The 17,919-nt window shown below is 50.8% G+C and overlaps 2 long non-coding RNA genes and 1 pseudogene across 4 annotated transcripts; 1 reads left to right on the plus strand and 2 right to left on the minus strand.

Annotated features, from left to right (window-relative positions):
* Positions 1–12,586, plus strand: part of LOC118077141 (tubulin polyglutamylase complex subunit 2-like) — a 16,309-nt pseudogene extending 3,723 nt beyond the window's left edge.
* Positions 371–3,014, minus strand: LOC132592819 (uncharacterized). The gene is made up of 4 exons (XR_009558342.1): positions 2,971–3,014; positions 2,474–2,592; positions 2,072–2,172; positions 371–1,482 (listed from the first exon to the last, which is right to left on the minus strand). It is a non-coding gene; the product is annotated as an uncharacterized LOC132592819 (long non-coding RNA).
* A 1,464-nt stretch (positions 12,587–14,050) lies between the features above and the next one.
* Positions 14,051–17,614, minus strand: LOC118077693 (uncharacterized). 3 transcript variants are annotated; one of them, XR_004691670.2, is made up of 4 exons: positions 17,565–17,614; positions 16,475–16,591; positions 16,102–16,197; positions 14,051–14,802 (listed from the first exon to the last, which is right to left on the minus strand). It is a non-coding gene; the product is annotated as an uncharacterized LOC118077693 (long non-coding RNA). The 3 variants fall into 3 exon arrangements; XR_009558344.1 differs by having other exon boundaries at positions 17,516–17,604; XR_009558343.1 differs by having other exon boundaries at positions 16,984–17,604.
* Between the last annotated feature and the right edge of the window lie 305 nt (positions 17,615–17,919).

The raw sequence follows: 17,919 nt of genomic DNA on the forward strand, positions 1-17,919 counted from the left end.
AGCCCTGTGGGCCCCTCCCCCCTTGCTTATTCCAGTATCCCTCTGGTCAAGACCAGACCCGGAGGCAGGAATAGTCTTCAAACAACGACCAAACCTGCCTCCTTGGTAATGACATGGTCTGGACTTAGCGTAACTCCTGCTGCTGCCCGTGATCCCTGAGATCGGATGTCCCAGGACACACACACGCACACACACACACCCTGTGGAACATGCTCCAGCCATTCTGTTGGTGGAGCCAACTCCTGGGCAGCCCTGACCCTCTCCCCTTAAGAACAGAACGATACAAAACTCTACCTGTGCACAACCCAACACCCACCCACCCCCAAGAGAGAAAGAAACACACAAACAAAAGAACATGCCAAAAAAGGACAATTTAATAATAATAAATTTTTATTTATACCCCGCCCTCCCCAGTCAAAACCAGGCTCAAGGCATCTCACACCAACAAAATTACAATAAAACATAAAAACAATTAATTCAAATACAGATAAAATACAGTATAAAAATTTAAAATGCAACCTCAATTCAAATTTAAAATATAAAAGATAACATATAATTTATAAACTATTAAATTAAATATAATTATAAACTATCTTATTCAAAACTTGGTTCAATGAATTTATCAAACCAACAAGATCAACATAAATCAACAGAAAAGGGACACCACCATGTTCAAAATATCAACAAGGATTCAGTCCAAAATCAATGAAGTGTTCATGAAGTAATTCTTGTGGAGATAAGTCAATTCAAAAGTACTTTCGAAGCAGAAATAATATTAGAATTCCACAAGAGGAGGTGTACATCAGGTGTAGAGGTGACAACAATCTATCCAATTGGCAAACAGGCGTGGCAAGCCAATGTCCATAGACAAGGTTCCCGGGTTACGTCCCTTATTTCGCCCCAGTTAGGCTTGCAAAGATAGAAACATCAACTCAAAGCTCTAGGTGTAATGCCAAATGAAGGCACCCCCAAACTGCGGCCCTCCAGATGTTTTGGACTACAATTCCCATCATCCCTGACCACTGGTCCTGTTAGCTAGGGACCACGGGAGTTGTAGGCCTGTTTGCCAATTGGATAGATTGTTGTCACCTCTACACCTGATGTACACCTCCTCTTGTGGAATTCTAATATTATTTCTGCTTCGAAAGTACTTTTGAATTGACTTATCTCCACATGAATTACTTCATGAACGCTTCATTGATTTTGGACTGAATCCTTGTTGATATTTTGAACATGGGGGTGTCCCTTTTCTGTTGATTTATGTTGATCCTGTTGGTTTGATAAATTCATTGAACCAAGTTTTGAACAAGTTTTTGTATATTCTGTTATAACAGCCAGTTACGCATGTCTACATAGCAGTCCATGTGAAGCCTGTCAGTGGAAAGAGGCAGGGCAGGGCCCTCAGGCTCCCGGCAGGCAGTCCTGAGTCGCCGTAGCAGCAGCGGAGGGATGCCTCTGTCACCGGAGCCATGGCTGGAGGACCTGCTGGCGGTAAGAGATTGGAGGCGGGGGCACATTATTAATATTATTATTATTATTATTATTATTACATTTTTATTTATACCCCACCCTCCCTGGCCAGGGCTGGGCTCAGGGCAGCTAACATCAAATATAAATTACAATAAAATGTAATGGAAAACAACAACAAACAAACAGTTAATTAAAAGGGGCTCTACAGGCCAAATGGTGTGGCATAGTGGGGGCTACTGGGGGGATTGCCCCAGGCACAAAAAGCTTGAGGGGCGCATCTCTGTTTTAATACAGGCAACCCTCGTTTTGCATGGGAATTATGTTCCAGACCCCCCCACGTGTTGGTGGGGGCCGCCTAAAGCATTCCACCCCACCCTTGTCCCACTCTGCCGTACCCCACCCCCACTCGACTCTTGCTCTGCCCTTTTAGTGACATCTTAATGATGTTTTGGTGACGTTCCCGGGTCACTTCCAGTGTGCACGGTGCACCAATTGCAACAAACCAGTCACTGCCTGTATTTAAAAGTGGTAAGCCATCCTGGGACCTTGGGGCATGGGGCAGGTAAACAACAACAACAACAGCAACTTTGTTTTCAATTACCAGTTAAAAGGGCCGCTGCCTCCCGATGTCCTGCTTTTGTGAATCAGAGCAGCTCCCGCAGCTCCCGGAGGATCCCCGGCAGCTTCTGGGTGTACCTAGACCTTTGGGGACGGGAAAGGCAGAAAGGCAACCCAGGTGCCAGATTAGTCTTTTGTAAAACTCCAGCTTCTTAACGCCTACAACTCCCATGATCCCTAGCTAGCAGGACCAGTGGTCAGGGATGGTGGGAATTGTCGTCTCAAAACACCTGGAGGGCCGAGTTTGGGGAAGCCTGCCCTAGGTGTTGGGGGCTGCCTGAGGAGGCTGGTGGGGCAGGGCCCCACTGGCCCAAATGGACGAACCTCTGCTATCTGGGAGCTGGCTGCGGTCTTAGCAAGAGAGAGTCCCAAAAGCCACACCTACCTGGGCCACTTTCCCGATGTCCTGGAGGTAGATGGAGGGGCCAGAGTTAAAATAATCATCCCTGGCCCATTTCACTATGTGGCCCTTCCGTTGTTCTTCCCTCCTCTTCACTTCCTTGCCTAAGAAGAGGGTCATACAAAAGAACACAGCATTAGTGCTCCCTGCTCAAAACCTCCAGTTTCCCACTGGGACCAACAAAAATATTGTTGTAGTAAATCGAGGGCCCAGGGATGAAGAAATCCTCTCTGGCCCATTTTCCCACGTGGCCCTTCCAAATGTTCTCCCTCATCTGCACTTTGTTACCTAAGCGGGGTCGGGTTTGGCGATATGCATGCCAAAGAACACTGCATTGCTTGTTGTTGTTTTCCATTACTTTTTATTGTAATTTATATTTGGTGTTAGCTGCCCGGAGCCCAGGCCTGGCCAGGGAGGGAGGGGTATAAATTAAAATGTAAGAATAAGAATATGTACCCCCCCCCCCGTCCCCAATCTCTTACCGCCAGGGGGTCCTCCAGCAGGCAATGGGAGAGCAGGCTCCTCCTCCTCCTCCCTTTCTCCCCCCCCCCGCCCGTTCCGAGTCCTCCCCATTGGCCAGCTCCTCCTCCTCCTCCCTTTCTCCCCCCCCCCGCCCGTTCCGAGTCCTCCCCATTGGCCAGCTCCTCCTCCTCCTCCCTTTCTCCCCCCCCCGCCCGTTCCGAGTCCTCCCCATTGGCCGGCTCCTCCTCCTCCTCCCTTTCTCCCCCCCCCCGCCCGTTCCGAGTCCTCCCCATTGGCCAGCTCCTCCTCCTCCTCCCTTTCTCCCCCCCCCGCCCGTTCCGAGTCCTCCCCATTGGCCGGCTCCTCCTCCTCCTCCCTTTCTCCCCCCCCGCCCGTTCCGAGTCCTCCCCATTGGCCGGCTCCTCCTCCTCCTCCCTTTCTCCCCCCGCCCATTCTGAGTCCTTCCCATTGGCCAGCTCCTCCTCCTCCTCCCTTTCTCCCCCCCGCCCGTTCCGAGTCCTCCCCATTGGCCGGCTCCTCCTCCTCCTCCCTTTCTCCCCCCGCCCGTTCCGAGTCCTCCCCATTGGCCGGCTCCTCCTCCTCCTCCCTTTCTCCCCCCCCCGCCCGTTCCGAGTCCTCCCCATTGGCCGGCTCCTCCTCCTCCTCCCTTTCCCCCCCCGCCCGTTTCGAGTCCTCCCCATTGGCCGGCGCCTCCTCCTCCTCCCTTTCTCCCCCCCCCGCCCGTTCCGAGTCCTCCCCATTGGCCGGCTCCTCCGACTCCGTTTCTGGGCAAAGCACAGGCCCCGTCAGCCAATGGGCGCCGAGAGTTGGGCGCGGGGGGCGTGGCCGGGCGGAGAGACGTTGGAGTTGGCGGTTGGCGGTTAGTTCAAGATGGCGAGCGGGGCTGCTGGCTGGAGTAAGGCCCATCTCTTTACCTCAGGACTTGGGAGGATGAACGAGGGCCAAGGCTGGCGTGGTTCCTGAGCATGTGCAGAGAGCCGCCTCCGTTGCCTCAGGAGCCAGGACCCCCCCTCTCCTGTCTCTCTCTCGCCCTCAGGGCTGTGCGGAGGGTCCGGGGAGCGGGGCTTCTTCCTGTTCTCGTCCCAGGGCTGCTGCCCGTCTGCTCCTCCCTTCCCCAGAAGGCTCCCTCGGAACGGAGACTGGAACTCGGGGCTTCCCGGCTTGGGGGTCTGTCGTCCGGGGAAGACGCCTCTTGCCTGGCCCTCGGCCATTCTCGTCGGCCTCCCTAGCCTCTCCCCTTCCCCAAGGGACCCCAGACCCCGAGCCTCGTCCCCAGAAGGAGGGGCCCCCCTCCCTTCTGTGCAGAGCTAGCAATGGAGGCTCAGACCTCCAGGCTTGGAGAGACTTCCCACCATCCCAGTTCTGCTCTGATTAACAATTGCATCCACACACCCATTTCCTCTGCTTAAGTTGTGTTCATTAATCTGGGAAGTGGGGCAATGAAACGGGAGCTGTTCAGCAGCAGAAAGATTCCTATTTCAGCAGCAATACTCATAGAATCATAGAGTTGGAAGAGACCACAAGGGCCATCCAGTCCAACCCCCTGCCAAGCAGGAAACACCATCAAAGCATTCCTGACAGATGGCTGTCAAGCCTCTGCTTAAAGACCTCCAAAGAAGGAGACTCCACCACACTCCTTGGCAGCTAATTCCACTGCCGAACCGCTCTTACTGTCAGGAAGTTCTTCCTAATGTTTAGGTGGAATCTTCTTTCTTGTAGTTTGAATCCGTTGCTCCGTGTCCGCTTCTCTGGAGCAGCAGAAAACAACCTTTCTCCCTCCTCTTTATGACATCCTTTTATATATTTGAACATGGCTATCATATCACCCCTTAACCTTCTCTTCTCCAGGCTAAACATACCCAGCTCCCTAAGCCGTTCCTCATAAGGCATCGTTTCCAGGCCTTTGACCATTTTGGTTGCCCTCTTCTGGACACGTTCCAGCTTGTCAGTATCCTTCTTGAACTGTGGTACCCAGAACTGGACACAGTACTCCAGGTGAGGTCTGACCAGAGCAGAATACAGTGGTACTATTACTTCCCTTGATCTAGATGCTATACTCCTATTGATGCAGCCCAGAATTGCATTGGCTTTTTTAGCTGCTGCATCACACTGCTGACTCATGTCAAGTTTGTGGTCTACCAAGACTCCTAGATCCTTTTCACATGTACTGCTCTCAAGCCAGGTGTCTCCCATCCTGTATTTGTGCCTTTCATTTTTTTTGCCCAAGTGTAGTACTTTACATTTCTCCTTGTTGAAATTTATCTTGTTTGCTTTGGCCCAGTTGTCTAATCTGTTAAGGTCATTCTGAAGTGTGATCCTGTCCTCTGGGGTATTAGCCACCCCTCCCAATTTGGTGTCATCTGCAAACTTGCTCAGGATGCCCTCAAGCCCATCATCCAAGTCATTGATAAAGATGTTGAATAAGACTGGGCCCAAGACAACCCTGTGGCACCCCACTAGTCACTACTCTCCAGGATGAGGAGGAGCCATTGATGAGCACCCTTTGGGTTCGGTCAGTAAGCCAGTTACAAATCCACTGAATGGTAGCATTGTCTAGCCCGCATTTTACCAGCTTCTTTACAAGAATATCATGGGGCACCTTGTCAAAGGCCTTGCTGAAATCAAGATAGGCTACATCCACAGCGTTCCCTTCATCTACCAGGCTTGTAATTCTGTCAAAAAATGAGATCAGATTAGTCTGACATGACTTATTTTTCAGAAACCCATGCTGACTTTTAGTGATCACAGAGTTTCTTTCTAGGTGCTCACAGACTGTTTGCTTAATGATCTGCTCTAGAATCTTTCCTGGTATTGATGTCAGGCTGACTGGGCGGTAATTGTTTGGGTCCTCTCTTTTCCCCTTTTTGAAAATAGGGGAAACATTTGCCCTCCTCCAGTCTGCTGGAACTTTGCCTGTTCTCCAGGAATTTTCAAAGATTATTGCCAGTGGTTCTGAAATCACCTCTGCCAGTTCTTTTAATACTCTTGGATGTAGTTCATCTGGCCCTGGAGACTTGAATACATCTAAACTAGCCAAGTATTCTTGTACTACCTCCTTACTTATTCTGGGCTGTGTGTCCCCTGCTGAATCATCTGCTCCATATTCTTCAGGTCGGGCATTGTTTTCTTTTTTGGAGAAGACTGAGGCAAAGAAGGCATTGAGGAGTTCTGCCCTTTCTCTGTCCCCTGTTTGCATTTCACCATCTTCTCCTCTAAGTGACCCCACTGTTTCCTTGTTCTTCCTTTTGCTACGGACATACCCATAAAAGCCCTTTTTGTTGCTTTTAACCTCTCTGGCGAGCCTGAGTTCATTCTGTGCTTTAGCTTTTCTGACTTTGTCTCTACACATGCTGGCTATATGTTTGAATTCCTCTCTGGAGATTTCCCCCCTTTTCCATTTTTTGTACATATCCCTTTTAAATCTTAACTCAGTCAAAAGTTCTTTAGATAGCCACCCTGGCTTCTTTAGGCACCTTCCATGTTTCCGTCTCATTGGCGGAACTCCTTGTGCTGCCAATCCTATCTTTGTTGCCGTGACAGATAGGCGCTTGCTTCTTGCAAAAAGCAAGTAAGCAAGCTGAGATTCTTCTTCAGAGGGCACCATGTTCTGTGAGCCTTCTGTGCTCCTACAGAATGGTGCCATTCATGCCAGCAACCTAGAAATGTCTGCCTTTCTTCCAGACAACCCGATGCCCCTTGGCTCCATGACCGTCAACAGCATCTCCTAGCTAAACTGAGTCAGAGCGTCACCCGTCTACGCCTTACCCAATGCCCCCACACTGGCTGACTTGGAGGACACCGACAATGAAGGAGGTACTGCCCCACCTCACCCCTTTGTCCATGGAAGACCTCTATCCCCTCCGCCCCACCTGCTACCCCACCGATAGTTTTTGTGACCTTATACCCAGCTTCCCGAGCTCTGCATGGCTTGAGTATTCCTTGCCCTGCACCCGACGGATGAGAATGCCTGCCTGCCTCACTCAGCCTTTTCTTTCTCCCCAAAGGTAACGGGGGTCAGCCAGAGAAACCTCACTTGGACTCGTGGAGCCTGGTGTTTGAGCTGGACCCGTGCAGAGGGAATGGGAAGGTCTGCCTTGTGTACAAGAACACCAAGCCAGGTATGTTGTGTGATATCAGCAGCCCAAGAGCTGTCTTCCCTAATCGACCCCATCTGCAAGCCCCAGTTGCCTTTTGTCTTTGTGGGAGATGTTCCTAGCAACATACCATTGTGCTGGCTGAGAGTGATGGGCTTTGTAGTTCAGAACATCTGGAGGGCACCAGGTTGAAAAAGGCTGTCATTTATGATGGCCTGTGATGAAGTTTTCCTGAAGCAAGCTATGCTTTGTTGTTGCTGTTGCTGTTGTTGTTGTTAATATTATTATTGACATTTGTATACTGCCCTTTATCCACAGATCTCAGGGCGGTTCACCACATAAAATTACTATATCTTTATATCTATATCTATTGTATATATATGCATAATAAAAACAAGAAGAAAAGCAAAAATCCCCCTCACCCAGCGCATTTAGAAAGGTAGAGATCAGGCTTGGTTGAAGGGGAACATTTTCACCTGGCACCTAAAGATAGGTAGTGAAGGTGCCAAGCGAGCCTTCCTGGGGAGGGCCTTTCACAAACAGGGAGCCACTGAAGAAAAGGCCTGTTCTCATGTGGCCACCTTCCGGACCTCTCGTGGAGGAGGCACCTGAAGAAGGGCCTCAGAGGATCAATTTCCCTTGGAAATGCCTTTATCCATTGTGAAAAGCACCGAGGCCCAGATCGTCATCCATAGGCCTCAAGAGTTCCTTATTAAAAACCCCTGAGAGGTGGGGGGGTCCGTTCTTCTCATCCTGTGGCACTAATAGTCTCTCTTCTCACTTCCAGTTGTCACCCCGGATTCCGAGATCTGGCTTCTGGACTGAGCTCTCGACTGGCATTTCCTCACCAAAACCCTTCACTGCTTACTACCGGCTCCTGATCACCCACCTGGGACTGCCACATTGGCAGTATGCCTTCACCAGCTGTGACATCAACCCCCAGGCTAAGGTGAGAGAACAACAAACGGCCCGTCCCTTTTCCTAGGGTCTGCCGCTCCTCCCCATTCTGCCTTCACAAAAGCCCTGCGAGGGAGGTCAGGCTGAGAGTGAGTGATTGGCCCAAGGCCACCCAGTGAGCTTCATGGCCAAACGGGAATTTGAACCCCAGCCTCCCAGGCCCTAGACCGACATTCTAATCCATTGTGTCTCAAACTTGGGTCCCCAGCTGTTGTCTGGACCCAAGTTTGAGAAACACTGCTCTTACCACTATGCCACAGCACCTCTGCACTGACTGGCTGCTGCTCTCCAGAGCTTCAGGTGGCATGGTGGGGGTCTCTCCCAGCCCTCCTTGGAGATACCGGTGGGGATTTTCATGCAACATAAATGCTCTCGCCTCTGAACGAATCCTTTTGACCCGGGGCTGACGTTCTTCCATTCCCTTGCTCTGTTCTGCATCACTTCCACTTTCCCAGAGAGGCATTTGGATCCTGACTCTCCAGGATTTGGGGAGCAGCAGCTGTTCTCAGCCCCACTTGGAGGTCCCCAGGAATTGAACTCTGCACCCAACGCACACACTCTGACACAGAAGCACGATTCTTCCCTCATGAGCTTAGGACAGGCATCTCCAAACTACGGCCCGGGGGCCGGATGCGGCCCAATTGGCTTCCCAATCCGGCCCGCGAAAGGTCTGGGGATCGGCATGGTCATTAAGCACTTTTTAAAAAATTTCCCAGCGGGAGCCATTTTACCCCCCTGCGTCGCCTCTTCCTCGCCGCCAGGAGCCTGCGCCTGTCCTGAGCGCAGCAGCAGCGCCAAGGAAGGGAAGCATAGCACAGGCTCCTCCTGGGCGCCGCCTGTGGCCGCTCCTCCTCACGCTGCTCCTCCACGCAGGCCCTTCTTAGCCATAGGCTAGTGGCACAGCGTCTCTCTCCTTCTCCGAGGACTCCGCGCCGCACCTCCTTCTCCTTTCCCCGTGCTGGGTTCCGCTCAGTCGTGCTTCACCCACCAGCGGGCGCACAGCTCTTGCTGGTCCTGCGGTGCGTGCGCTGATGGCGAAGCTTGACTGAGCGGAACCCAGGGCTGGGGAAAGAAAAAGGAGGCGCGGTGCAGAGTCCTCGAAGAAGAAGAGAGACGCAGCGCAGCTTCTCAGCCCGGAGGAGAAACCTTCCCTCCTCCGCAGCTCGCTTTAAAGCAGCGAAGCTGGGCAGGAGCCGGGCTGCTCGTTCCTCCCCGCCCCTTTGCTGCCTCCCCCAACTGCGGCTCCTGTGCCTGCACTTGCGAGAGGCAGCAGCAGGACAGGAGCCTTTTCGGGCTTGCAAGAGCAGGCAGAGGAGCCCAGGGGGTGCCCAGGAAGGTGGTGGGAAAAAGCGGCGCTGCGCCTTTAAGAGGCTCTGAACGGAGCTCCTGCTCGCCCCGCCTGCCTCCGCTTGGCTGCTTCCGCTCGCTTGGCTGCTTCAGTCGGCTCCTCAGCCCCAGAGCCGAGTCCAAAAGGCAGCTCCACTGACTTTTCTCCTCCTGGCTCCGCAGCCCTGGCCAGCAACTGACAAAGGAGACCTGCCTAATCTGCCCTAGGACCCCAAAATATCAATCTCCCGCTTTTTGTGTGTTTTTTCATCCCGGTGTTTATCTCATTCATCTCTTAAGGCAGCTGGGTCTCCCCCCTCTCTCAGTGCCAGGCTAAGAGCTCAGTTACTTTGCAGTAAGTTCAACGGGAATCAGGTAGGGCTGCCCATGAAACGTGGCTAAAGCCATTTGTCTCTTCCAATGTTTTTTATGATGATGAAATTCAGTTTTAAACTTTCAGATACAAAGTTCCCCCTTCCCCTCTCCAGACGCCAAAGACCAGTACAGTTATAGTTTTTTGCCATCTGTTTTTAGAGCAATACTGTATTATAAAGAATTAATGGTGTCACTTTGGACTGCTTTGAATGAATGTGGCAGCATCTCCCTCCCTGACCCCACACCCCCAGTCTTCGCTCAGTGAAGGCAGCATCTCCCTCCTTGACCCCACACCCGAGGGAGAGGTGTGCCCGTGGGAGGCTGAGACGCCTCTTAACAACTCTGGAAAATGGAGTCTCTGTCCCTCCGGACTCTCTCTCTCTGCTGCCCACCCTGAGAGAAACATGGGGTGGGGTGGGGCGCAGCAGGGGTCCTTGCGCCAAAAAATATATATAGTCCGGCCCAGCACAGGGTCTGGGGGCGGTGGACCGGCCCCCGGCTGAAAAAGTTTGGGGACCCCTGGCTTAGGATATTACTGTGCTGTGGTGTGATATCTCTTCTGCAGCTCTGTGCCAAGAAGGCCTTGCAAAGGGTAATAATAATAATAATTTAGCAGGTCATCCAGGAATTGAATTAGGGACCTGCTCCATCCAAGCAGACCCCCTTTTGTCCCTCAGCCCATCTAGCGGGATTCCTGTGTGAGGCCTCCGGTCCCACGGCCGGCAGATACTGTAACAAGCCAGGAGCCAGGCCTTGAGAGGCCCTCACCCTTCCATCGCTCACCTTCCTTCTCTGCCATGTGCAGCATTACTTTTATCGCCATTTTTGATAGTTATCAGACGGGCAATTTGACAGACAGGCCAAGGAGCCTAAAGTCCTCTGTGTCAGGACAGCCTTTGTGTTCCAGAGCTATGCGTGTTTGGGATCCTCTGAGTTCCCTGGTTTACCTTTCTTTTACCTGTCCTGCATCTCCCACAAGAGACTCTTTCCACTTCCTCTGTGCCATGCCAAACTTCATAAACTTCTATCGTGCTGCCTCTTACTTGCCTTTTCTCCTCACCAAAAAGTCCTCACCTCAGCCACCTTCCTTCCTAGGGGATTCGCTCCATCCCCTTTGTTAGGGATTTTATAGGGGGGGCACCCAAACGCGGCTTCATTTGGGAATCAAGATTGGCACAAATGCCCTCAAGGGACCCCGTCTGATCCTACAACACCACTCTAGTATCGCACCAACATGAACACCTCGATCGAACCCCTCAAGATCAAGCCCTGTGTAATAAAGGCTCCTTTTCCTACCCTTTCTCTGTTGCCTGAGACTCTATGTAACCATATTTCTTTATGAATGAATACCGTGTATCTGTATTTCTAAATGAAACCCCCTTTTGCTACTCTGGCCAAGGGCTCTCAGGGATGCAGGGAACAGCCATAATCCTTTAAGCGAGAGGTCACGTAGCCAGGGTTGTGCTCCTCTGCATATCCATAATCCATTCAGGTACCATCTCCTACCACTCCCGACCCTCTGAAGCCAGAGGCAATACACACACCTGGACCCATTGTTTTTCCCCACCAGGTACTCAAGGATCCTCTCCCAGATACTTACTGGTACTTGCTTATCAATGTCCTGGGACATCGTGCATTGTTACCTTATGTTTACCTGTATGCTAATGCCCCTTGCACCTTCCCCTTTTCTGTCGTTTTACCCTGTCACAAGTGATATATGTATGATGCTTTCGATGTGCATTATGGGATGGTGGTGGGAACTTTTAAAAGTTCCTGTAGCCCTGTTCACGGTGTTCAGTCTGGCATTGAACCTGCTGCGCAGTAATAAACCTTGCTGTTTGCTCCGGATCGTGGCTGGACGCCTTCCTTTTATACTCCGCAACGACCACAGGCCCTTGCCTCTTGAGCTGGGTGGCTGAGCATTCTCACACCCAGAATTTTGCCCTAACACCCTTGATAATTTTGGTTGCCCTTTTCTGAACTTTTTCCAACATCCTTTTCGAGACGAGGCGGCCAGAACCACACGCCTGCCGTTTGCTGCTCCTCACTTTCCCTTCTCCTTTTCCAGCAAAGGTTCAACATGTACAAGCCCGTCCACTGTCAACACGGAGCAGCTCTCTGAGGAGGCCGATTCCTTCGTGAAGAAGCTGGAGCCAAACAAGGTCTTCCTGACATTGCACAGCAGCACCTCAAAGCCCTGTGGGCCCCTCCCCCCTTGCTTATTCCAGTATCCCTCTGGTCAAGACCAGACCCGGAGGCAGGAATAGTCTTCAAACAACGACCAAACCCGCCTCCTTGGTAATGACATGGTCTGGACTTAGCGTAACTCCTGCTGCTGCCCGTGATCACTGAGATCGGATGTCCCAGGACACACACACGCACACACACCCTGTGGAACATGCTCCAGCCATTCTGTTGGTGGAGCCAACTCCTGGGCAGCCCTGACCCTCTCCCCTTAAGAACAGAATGATACAAAACTCTACCTGTGCACAACCCAACACCCACCCCCAAGAGAGAAAGAAACACACAAACAAAAGAACATGCCAAAAAAGGACAATTTAATATATAAAATATAAAAGATAACATATAATTTATAAACTATTAAATATAATTTATAAACTATTAAATTAATAAACTATTAAAAAGAGGAGCCCCCTCTGCCGAGTATCAGCCGCAGTCCATGTGAATCGTATACATACATACAACAAAAACCTCCGTTACGAACAAAATTTACCTATGTAAACATGCGTAACTGGCTGTTATAACAGAATATACAAAAACCTACAAGATCAACATAAATTCAAAAGTACTTTCGAAGCAGAAATAATATTAGAATTCCACAAGAGGAGGTGTACATCAGGTGTAGAGGTGACAACAATCTCTCCAATTGGCAAACAGGCGTGGCAAGCCAATGTCCATAGACAAGGTTCCCGGGTTACGTCCCTTGTTTCGCCCCAGTTAGGCTTGCAAAGATAGAAACATCAACTCAAAGCTCTAGGTGTAATGCCAAATGAAGGCATCCCCAAACTGCGGCCCTCCAGATGTTTTGGACTACAATTCCCATCATCCCTGACCACTGGTCCTGTTAGCTAGGGATCATGGGAGTTGTAGTCCAAAACATCTGGAGGGCCGCAGTTTGGGGATGCCTGACCTAGAGCTTTGAGTTGATGTTTCTATCTTTGCAAGCCTAACTGGGGCGAAATAAGGGACGTAACCCGGGAACCTTGTCTATGGACATTGGCTTGCCACGCCTGTTTGCCAATTGGATAGATTGTTGTCACCTCTACACCTGATGTACACCTCCTCTTGTGGAATTCTAATATTATTTCTGCTTCGAAAGTACTTTGGAATTGACTTATCTCCACAAGAATTACTTCATGAACACTTCATTCATTTTGGACTGAATCCTTGTTGATATTTTGAACATGGGGGTGTCCCTTTTCTGTTGATTTATGTTGATCCTGTTGGTTTGATAAATTCATTGAACCAAGTTTTGAACAAGTTTTTGTATATTCTGTTATAACAGCCAGTTACGCATGTTTACATAGCAGTCCATGTGAAGCCTGTCAGTGGAAAGAGGCAGGGCAGGGCCCTCAGGCTCCCGGCAGGCAGTCCTGAGTCGCCGTAGCAGCAGCGGAGGGATGCCTCTGTCACCGGAGCCATGGCTGGAGGACCTGCTGGCGGTAAGAGTTTGGAGGCGGGGGCACATTATTAATATTATTATTATTATTACATTTTTATTCATACCCAACCCTCCCTGGCCAAGAACATTCTTGTTGAGACCAGCCTACCCAGATGATTCGAAAGCTGGTGCAAATGTTCATCTGGTTAGTTTTTCTCATCGCTCTTTTCATCTCTTGGAAGTTTGTTTGTTTTATTACAATCAAACAGCATATACATTTCATGAAATCAAGAGTAAGTTGATCCCCATTTCCCAGAAAGCAGGCCTCCCCTGCCAGCCCTTTTCACCAACTTACCTTATCAAAAGATGAAGGCCTTTGAAGAAGCCTTCTGGACTGGAAAGCATCTCCCAGCACCTTTCCTCCCCCAAAGCGCTGTATTCTTTGATGTAGCCACCAGACCGGATGAGGTTTTTCAGGGCCTGCACAGTGGTCCTGAATCAAGGGAAAGAATGAAGAAGATTCTATTTATTCATTTATCCATTAAAAAAACTGTATCCTGCCGTCACCCGTAGATCTCAGGGCAAACACAAGATAAAAAGCACCAAAGAAATCATAGAAGCCGGAACAAAGCCGAGCAATGGAAAGGGCGTCAGGTGTTAATCCGCCCATGGCCGGACTGAAGAGGAACCTTTTTGCCTGGCATCTAAAGGTATCTAAGGAAGGCACCAGGCAAGCCTCCCTGGGGAAGAGCGTCCCACTCATGGGGAGCCACCACAGAAAAGGCCCCACCCGCCGGACGCACATGAAGAGGGGCCTCCGATGATGGGTAGCTTCACCTGGGGAGTTGGAGGTCCTTGGCAGCTTGCAGTCTTGAGCTGCTTGGCCTGATGGATCCAGCCACAACCCCCAGCTCCCGCAGCCTCCCTCCCACATCTTTCCAGCACGTGATGGAGACTTCAGGTTCCATGGCACCCCAATCAGCCCATCCATCGTGCGGGCGGGAGAGTCTCCAACATCCCTTCCCATCCTAGTGTCCTTCCGATGTTTTGGACTACAACAACTCGCATCTTCAGCCCAGTTGCGCTGGCTGGGGCTGGTGGGAGTTGTGCTCCAAAAGGACTGAAGAGCACAGGGCTTGGGGAAGCAGGGCCTCCATCTCCAAATGAAGCCTATCTCTTTGGTGAGGGCTGAGCCATGACGGCCACGGGTCACGCTTGCAAGCGCCCAGAGAGAGAAGGGAGGGAGGGCCACCCCAAATGTATTAGCAGGTCCCTTACGCCAGCGGGTCGAGGCGGGGGCCGGTGATGAGGCTTGGTGCCCCCCTCGAAAATCTTCTGCTCGCCCCAAGGAGGAAGTATAGTTGGGTGGCCAGGGCAAGCAGGAGGTGGCCGAACTTGTCCTCCACTATATGTACAGCCTCAGGTAGTTTGAGAAGGAAGTGCAAAACGTTGGTAGCCTGGAGGGAAAAGGACAGGAGAACAGCGTTCAGGCCAAGATCTCCCAGACCCCTGCTCCATCTCTCCGTATTGTCTACGCTGACTAGCAGTGGCTGTCCAGGGTTTCAGGCGAGGGACACCCCGGCGTGGAGATGCATGAGGGGGCTGGGGGCCACCATCCACTCAATCAAGTTCTCCATTATATACTGGAGGCTGAACAGGCGGCCGATTGCCGGGTGAAAAAGGAGCTGAGAAAGAAAACACTTGATGGTGTGCAAGGCCAAAGAAAGTGCCGCGAAAAGCAAAGTTCACTACCCTATACCCTCCAAGTGTCCACATCTGCACTTTGTTACCTAAGTAGGGTTGGGTTTGGGGATATTCATGTCAAAGAATGTTTTTGGCCTACAACTCCCATGATCCCTAGCTAGCAGGACCAGTGGTCAGGGATGGTGGGAATTGTCGTCTCAAAACACCTGAAGGGTGTTTTGAGACGACAAAAACCTCCAGTTCCCCACTGGGACCAACAAAACCTCCAGTTTCCCACTGGGACCAACAAAAATATTATCAATTTCACCTCAAAAATTATAATTCGGAACTGGGAAAAGTTCGGAAGGGGGCAACCAAAAGGACTGGGATGGTTATGAAGCTCTATGGTCGCAGCATTTGGGGGCTTTCAGTTTAGAAAAACGGCGAGGAAGTGGAGGTGCAATGTATGGCAAGGAGAAAGTGGAGAGAGAGACATATCTTTGAAAGGAAACAAATGTGTGCTTTGCACAAGCATTCCTAGCAGAACAGAGGGTTAGGATTCTTCTCCTGTGCTGCAGTCATGGGATTGTTTATATCCCTTGTTGGTGTATGTTTTCATTCCACACTGTGGGAAGTGACAGGATGTTTGTATTACTGTGTTTCTGTGATGTGGGACGTTTGTCCTTTGCTCTTTCTCTTTGCTGTCTGATGCTGAAGAGGAAGGAGCTGAGTTACAATGCTCCGAATGTATATATGTAAATAAACGTTGTTTAGCCAAATGCTGCTGTGCTATTGAGTCTGTACACTGACTACCTATACTCTGCTGATCCTGAAGTGTGCTGATGTCTCTAAGGTATCAGTCACCGTGTTCAGGCTGGAGAAAGATTTTGAATCTCCCAAACAACCGACCAGGTCTCCTACTCGTGTGTAGGACTTCCTGACACAGAGGCCCCTTTCACCATCAACAGCCACAACCAGTGAGTTGGCCACAGATGCCCCCTGGGCAATCATTTCGAGAGGGTCTGTCCTCCGGCATGCTTCCCCCGGCTCTGACATCTTGGGGGCTCCCTTACCACTAATATATCCTGCAGCGTCTCCAGAGGGGGGGCCTCCGACAACAAGCTGGTGAGAATGTTGAGGCAGGTGTTGATGGTCTCTCAGTAATAGTCCTGAAAGGAGAGAAGCAATGGATTCAAACGACAAGAAAGAAGATTTCACCTAAACATTAGGAAGAACTTCCTGACAGTAAGAGCTGTTCGGCAGTGGAATTTGCTACCAAGGAGTGTGGTGGAGTCTCCTTCTTTGGAGGTCTTTAAGCAGAGGCTTAACAGCCATATGTCAAGAATGCTTTGATGGTGTTTCCTGCTTGGCAGGGGGTTGGACTGGATGGCCCTTGTGGTCTCTTCCAACTCTATGATTCTATTCTATGAGTGAACCAATGGTCACCTCTAATCAGGCGTTATTTTGCTCCGGTGATCTGACTGCCGCACCATCTAACCTCACTGGCAGCCTTTCCAGCGGTGGACACAGCCAGGTCCGAGTCAGCCTGAAGGTTCAGGAGAGCTGCAACGGAAGAAGGAACATGAGAACGGACTTCCGGAATGGATTAAGTTTGAGAAGCAAGGTAATACCCAATTTGGTCCTAGGTGTGGAGTCAGTATACCCCCCAGGCTCCAACCCTTCGGTGAAGCCAGAAACTCTGCCCTAGGGCACAGTCTGGAGGCATGTGGTGCTAGGACCCTGGCGGAGCTCAGGAGGTCTGCTCAGTGCCAGGATGGGGACCACTTGGGATTGGGAAACAGTGGCACACCTCCTGGAGTCGTATGACAGGAGAAAGGCAGGATGTGCTGGATTTTTCCGTGCATACGATGGGGAATTCCAAATTAAGAAAACTGAGGGAACTTGCCCAGAGTTGCTGAGCTTTTTTAGGGGGGGGATTTCCAAAAATCGCTCACCCGCCGGACCTACGCTGCCACTCGTCCGCGTCGCAAAGCCCACCTATTGTCTGCCTGTCCCCTCGCTGGCAGAAGCCACCAATCGGCCACCCAATTGCTGTAGTGACAGCCGATCAACACCAGCCCTCTTTTAGTTCCTAAAAGATGTGAGCATAATAATACCAAAGAGAAATCAACAAAAATTATATATACAGTAAATGGCTCTCAGGGAAGAGGACAGTCTAGGCGAAAAATAAGAGAAAGGAACAGTATATGCAGATAACGACTGCATGGAAAACAAAATAGGACATGATTCAGGTAGGTAGCTGTGTTGGTCTGAGGCAGTCAAAATAGATAAATAATAATAATAATAAATTGCCCAGTAGCACCTTAGAGACCAACTAAGCTTTCGTGTGAAGGCACACTTCTTCAGATACACGTTCCTGCAATTACTTGCCTACAGTATACTGTTCCTTATATGGCAAACTGCTTTTCCTCACGATGCATTTATATATAATATGCTGCTGATTTCTCTTGGATATCTTATGCTCACATTGTTCATGAACTCAAATCCCCTCCTGAGGTAAAGAGACGGGCCTTACTCGCCATCTTGAAGTAACCGCCAACCGCCAACTCAAACGTCTCTCCGCCCGGCCACGCCCCCCACGTCCCACTCTCGGCTCCCATTGGTTGACGGGGCCCGCGCTTTGCCCAGATACGGGGGGGGAGGAGCCAGCCAATGGGGAGGACTCGGAACGGGCGGGGGGAGACTGGGAGGAGGAGGAGGAGCCGGTTCTCCCATTGCCTTCTGGGAGTCGTAGTGCCTGCTCTCCATTCCTCCCCACTACAGAACGGACTGACAACGTAGTGCAGGCAGAGGCAGCCTCCAGATGTTTTTTGACCTACAACTCCCATCATCCCTAGCTAACAGGACCAGTGCTCAGGGATGATGGGAAT

The sequence above is a fragment of the Zootoca vivipara genome, chromosome 11 (genome assembly GCF_963506605.1).
Source record: "Zootoca vivipara chromosome 11, rZooViv1.1, whole genome shotgun sequence".
In the NCBI taxonomy this organism is placed as follows: domain Eukaryota; kingdom Metazoa; phylum Chordata; class Lepidosauria; order Squamata; family Lacertidae; genus Zootoca; species Zootoca vivipara.